This window comes from Triticum dicoccoides, chromosome 6B (genome assembly GCF_002162155.2).
Source record: "Triticum dicoccoides isolate Atlit2015 ecotype Zavitan chromosome 6B, WEW_v2.0, whole genome shotgun sequence".
NCBI lineage: Eukaryota > Viridiplantae > Streptophyta > Magnoliopsida > Poales > Poaceae > Triticum > Triticum dicoccoides.
The window spans coordinates 433,677,332-433,683,331 of NC_041391.1; positions in this window are offsets into that span (position 1 = coordinate 433,677,332).

A 6,000-nucleotide genomic window follows, 5' to 3' on the forward strand; every position below is an offset into this window, starting at 1 on the left:
TTATACTTTGATAAACATCACCTTGAGACTATTACCTTGCCTGCTCCTTCTTTGTTTAACTTGTTTGCAGAACCTCACATCGTTCCGTGGTCGGCTGTTCAAGCCTATCGGAACCCTGCACCAACCCTGGAGCCAGAGCCACAAGACGAGCCTCCATGATTATCTGTTTATTCTTGGGATCCAGAGGAAGCTGCCAGCCAGTGGTAGTCAGAGTCTTCTGTGTCACACTATGACCCTAGCTTCACCTACGGATATCCGCCAGGCCATCCCTGGAAATAGACCAACGTAGGCCAAAAGCCTAAGCTTGGGGGAGTACGTATTTCCCACCGACATTACATTTATGTTCACACACACTCATTGCTAGATGTCGGTGCTCATACTCTTTCACTGTAATATCCATGCTAGTTTATTTCCCTTTTTCCTGCTTTCTTCTTGTGTGTTTAATAAACCTTAAGAAAAACAAAAAAATTAGTTAGTCTACTCTCTATGCTTGTAGTAGTAATAATTAAAAAGAAAACCCAAAAATATTTTTGTTCTTCTTTTGCTTGTTGGGAGCTTTCCCGTGTAAATAGTTTTTATTTCTTTTCCTTTCTTTTGGGGTCGAGAAGACTATATTGCAAATGCTTAGTGGCTCTCATATGCATGATCGTTTATTTAACTTAGAGCCCATATTACTTGTCTTCTCTCTTGAGTTGAATGCTTGCAGATTCCAGCTTAGTCCAATGCACGTGCACTCTTATTATTATACACACCGTTCGGTCGTGCAAGTTAAAGGCAATAATGATGATATATGATGGACTTATTGGGAAGGGTAAAGCTGGTATGAACTCGACCTCTCTTGTTTTTGTAAATATGACGATTCATCGTTCCTGATTCAGCTGTTATGAAGTAAACATATTTGCAATGACATTTAGAGATTATAGTTGCTTGTGCCATGCTTGATTAGCTATGAGTTATAATGGTTTACCTTGCATGCCAACATGCTATTAGAATGATTATGATGTGGTATGATGGGATGGTATCCTCCTTTAAATGTATTGAGTGACTAGACTTGGCACATGTTCACGCATGTAGTTGAATCAAATCAACATAGCCTTCATGATATTTATGTTCATGGTGGATTATATCCTACTCATGCTTGTACTCGGTGTGAATTAATTTTAATGCATGTTTATGCCTGTTGTCGCTCTCTCAGTTGGTCGCTTCCTAGTCTTTTGCTAGCCTTCACCTGTACTAAGCGGGAATACTGCTTGTGCATCCAAACTCCTTAAAACCCAAAGTTATTCCATATGAGTCCACTATACCTTCCTATATGCGGTATTTACCTGTCGTTCCAAGTAAATTTATATGTGCCAAACTCTAAACCTTCAAATAAACATTCTGTTTTGCATGCTCGAATAGCTCATATGTCAACTAGAGCTGCCCTTATCTTCCGTGTTAGGCGGGTTATTCTCAAGAGGAGTGGACTCCGCTCCTCATTCACGAGAAAATGGCTGGTATCCGGGATGCCCAATCCCATGCTTCGTGCAAACTAAATCAAAATAACTGTAAACAAAACTCCCCTTGGGACCCGTTGAATGTTGGAGGCACTCGTTGTTTCGAGCAAGCCATGGATTGATGCTTGTGGAGGAAGCGGAGTATAAACTTTACCATTCTGTTTGGGAACCGCCTATAATCTGTTTAGCATGGAAGATATCATCGTCTTTTAGTTGTTATGTTGACAATGAAAGTATGCCGCTCAAAATATAATTTATCTCTATTTCAAAACCAAGCTCTGGCACCTCTACAAATCCCTGCTTCCCTCTGCGAAGGGCCTATCTATTTACTTTTATGTTGAGTCATCACCCTTCTTATTAAAAAGCACCTGCTGGAGAGCACACTGTCGTTTGCATTCATTATGATTGGTTTATATTGGGTATGACTTGACTGGATCTCTTTTACCATGAATTACAATGTTTAGTCAGTCCTTGATCTTTAAAGGTGCTCTGCATTTATGCTTTGCGGTCTCAGAAAGGGCTAGCGAGATGCCATTTTGTTATATCATGTTATGATTATTTTGAGAAAGTGTTGTCATCCGAGTTTTATTATTATGGTTTGCTAGCTGATTATGCTATTGATATGAGTAATTGTGAGACCTACGTGTCATTGTGAGTATGGTTAGTTCATAATAATTGCTGAAACTTGAATGCTGGCTTTTCATGTTTACAACAACAAGAGCAAACAGAGTTTGTAAAAGTTTTTCTTTTTCTCTTTTAGTTTGTCAACTGAATTGCTTGAGGACAAGCAAGGGTTTAAGTTTGGGGGAGTTGATACGTCTCCGTCGTATCTACTTTTCCAAACACTTTTGCCCTTGTTTTGGACTCTAACTTGTATGATTTGAATGGAACTAACCCGGACTAACATTGTTTTCAGCAGAATTGCCATGGTGTTGTTTTATGTGCAGAAAACAAAAGTTCTCGGAATGTCCTGAAACTCCACGGAATATCTTAGAATAAATAATAAAAAATCATCGCCAAAGATGAAGGCCAGGGGGCCCACACCCTGTTCACGAGGGTGGGGGGCGCGCCCCTCCCCCCTGGGCGCGCCCCCCTACCTCATGGGCCCCCTGGTGGCCCTCCGACGCCAACTCCAACTCCATATATTGGCTTTTGAGGAGAAAAAAAATCAGGGAGAAAGTTTCATCGCGTTTTATGATACGAAGCCGCCGCCAAGCCCTAATCTCTCTCGGGAGGGCTGATCTGGAGTCCGTTCGGGGCTCCAGAGAGGGGGATTCGTCACCGTCGTCATCATCAACCATCCTCCATCACCAATTTCATGATGCTCACCGCCGTGCGTGAGTAATTGCATCATAGGCTTGCTGGACGGTGATGGGTTGGATAAGATTTATCATGTAATCGAGTTAGTTTTGTTAGGGTTTGATCCCTAGTATCCATTATGTTCTGAGATTGATGTTGTTATGACTTTGCTATGCTTAATGCTTGTCACTAGGGCCCGAGTGCCATGATTTCAGATCTGAACCTATATGTTTTCATGAATATATGTGTGTTCTAGATCCTATCTTGCAAATCTATAGTCACCTACTATGTGTTATGATCCGGCAACCCCGAAGTGACAATAATCGCGGACCACTCCCGGTGATGACCATAGTTTGAGGAGTTCATGTATTCACTATGTGCTAATGCTTTGTTCCGGTTCTCTATTAAAAGGAGGCCTTAATATCCCTTAGTTTCCAATAGGATCCCACTGCCACGGAAGGGTAGGACAAAAGATGTCATGCAAGTTCTTTTCCATAAGCACGTATGACTATATACGGAATACATGCCTACATTACATTGATGAACTGGAGCTAGTTCTGTGTCACCCTATGTTATGACTGTTACATGACGAACCGCATCCGGCATAATTATCCATCGCTAATCCGGTGCCTACGAGTTTTCCATATACTGGTTCTCGCTTATTTACTTTTCCGTTGCTACTGTTACAATCACTACAAAATACCAAAAACATTACTTTTGCTATCTTTACTTTTGTTACCGTTACCACCACTATCATATTACTTTGCTACTAAACACTTTGTTGCAGATACTAAGTTTCCAGGTGTGGATGAATTGACAACTTAGCTGCTAATACTTGAGAATATTCTTTGGCTCCCCTTGTGTCAAATCAACAAATTTGGGCTGAATACTCTACCCTCGAAAACTGTTGCGATCCCCTATACTTGTGGGTTATCAATGTGGTGCAATGGCAAGACATCTTCGAGATACCAGGGGGTAATACTCGGAGGTAGAACATCATAGAAGTAGAACCGGGTCATTGACCTATGACAGTAGATACTTCAACCTTGCCAAAAATAGACGAGGCACTGGTATGAATTCCCATCAGATATATTAGATAAGGACAACATGGTCGGAACCATAAGTGTAAGGAATCAATTTCAAGAATACCAAAAGAATCATACAGCTGGATAATCATTTTGCAAGAAGCTTCTGAGACGGTCTACATCATTTTCATGGGCATGAACACAAAGTTCAAGGTCGACTCCCACTTCTTTAATGCATATCATTCATTCACCTCTCGCTTTGATAAAACTATAGTGTTGGAATTTTATTTGGTAGAACACCGAAAGAGTATGACTTCTGAAAACTTTCGGGTTCTCACGGATTAGGGGAAGACATAGGTTCAACCCATCGGACATCTTAGTAACATATACCACAAGTTTCCCAAGTAAATACACAAGCTCAAAAGCAGAGCATGGTTGGCCAAGCAGATGATACAATTTACCAAAGGCACTATGTATCAGGGGAAGAACTCACAAGGTGATTGAATATGAAGGACACTGTCAGATAACAATCCAACAATGGATCGAGCGATCCACAACAGAGCTGATGTGAATATCGGTACTCACTCAGAGGAAGAAAGAATGCAGAGGCATCAGATTCAAGAATCACCTGATTAGTCTGATGCTTAAATAGAAAGAAATTATGGTTTTCAAAACAAAGGATCAGAAGCAGACGCTCTGATCAAGGATGGATAAGTTGAAAACACTTAGTTGGACAATCAATAAATGTTTGAATTGCCGAGAACCAACTCATGTCCGGAATGACGTCTGAGTCAGAAAGATAATTTTTAAAAAGGATAACCTGGTGACTGCGTGTGTACGCACATATTGAATCAATAGGCTCAAAATGACTAAGACAAGGGATGTTATCAAGGACTACTAGCCATATGGAATTAACCATAATGCAAGCAGGCAAGAATTTCAAGAATAACAGGCTGTAGAGGATTTTCAAAAGATCGAAAAGTATTCCGAGGAATTTTGTGAGACACATGAACAATTGAGGAGAACGGATCCTCGATAAATGTGAGCAAAAAAAACCATAAGGGTTTTCATGCGAAATAAACCACAAGACAGTAAACTCAAAGGATTCTCGGGACAATGGAGAATAGTTCGAGGCATCTTGTAACAACAAGAGCGACGAGAAATGATCATGAGAATAACAAGTGCATGCAGATATCCATAGGGATATATCGGTGGCAGTGAATTGCAAAGGCGATGAGCATAAGGGTCTCGGGAAAATATCAAGGGATATCCTCAGAATCTTCTGACGAAGTAGGTGATCTTCCGGAATGAGGGCTCTTCGGGAGAAATAGTTACGAGAACCTAGAGTTAGAGTTAGCAAAATCATTTAACCCGAATAGAGGAGAGATCAGAGTCCCAGAGTAAATGTCGAGGAGTAAAAGATCCTAATACCACCCAATGGCGACGTGGGCCCGTAAGGCACACAACCATGTTAGTAAAAGTTTTATAGTGACTAGAGTCGACTTTGGCCAAGGAGTGTGGAAGGGGGATTCCTACAGGCAGTTGGCTCTGATACCAACTTGTGACGCCCCCGATTCAATCATACACTAATCATGCACGCAAATGTGTACGATCAAGATCAAGGACTCACGGGAAGATATCACAATGAACCTTTAAAAGTAAAATAAGTCATACAAGCATCATATTACAAGCCAGGGGCCTCGAGCGCTCGAATACAAGTGCTCGAACATAAACGAGTCAGCTGAAGCAACAATATCTGAGTACAGACATAAGTTAAACAAGTTGCCATAAGATGGCCAGCACAAACTTGGATACAGATCGAAAGAGGCACATGCCTCCTGCCTGGGATCCTCCTAAACTACTCCTGGTCGTCGTCAGTGGCCTGCACGTAGTAGTAGGCACCTCCAGTGTAGTAGGAGTCATCATCGACGGTGGCGTCTGGCTCCTGGGCTCCAACGTCTGGTTGCGGCATCCGAGAAGAAGAGGAAAAGGGGGTAAAAGAGGGAGCAAAGCAACCGTGAGTACTCGTCCAAAGTACTCGCAAGCAAGGATCTACACTACATATGCATGGATATATGTGTAAAGAGGCAATATCGGTGGACTGAGCTACAAAATGCCAGAATAAGAGGGGGATAGCTAGTCCTATCGAAGACTACGCTTATGGCAGCCTCCGCCTTGCA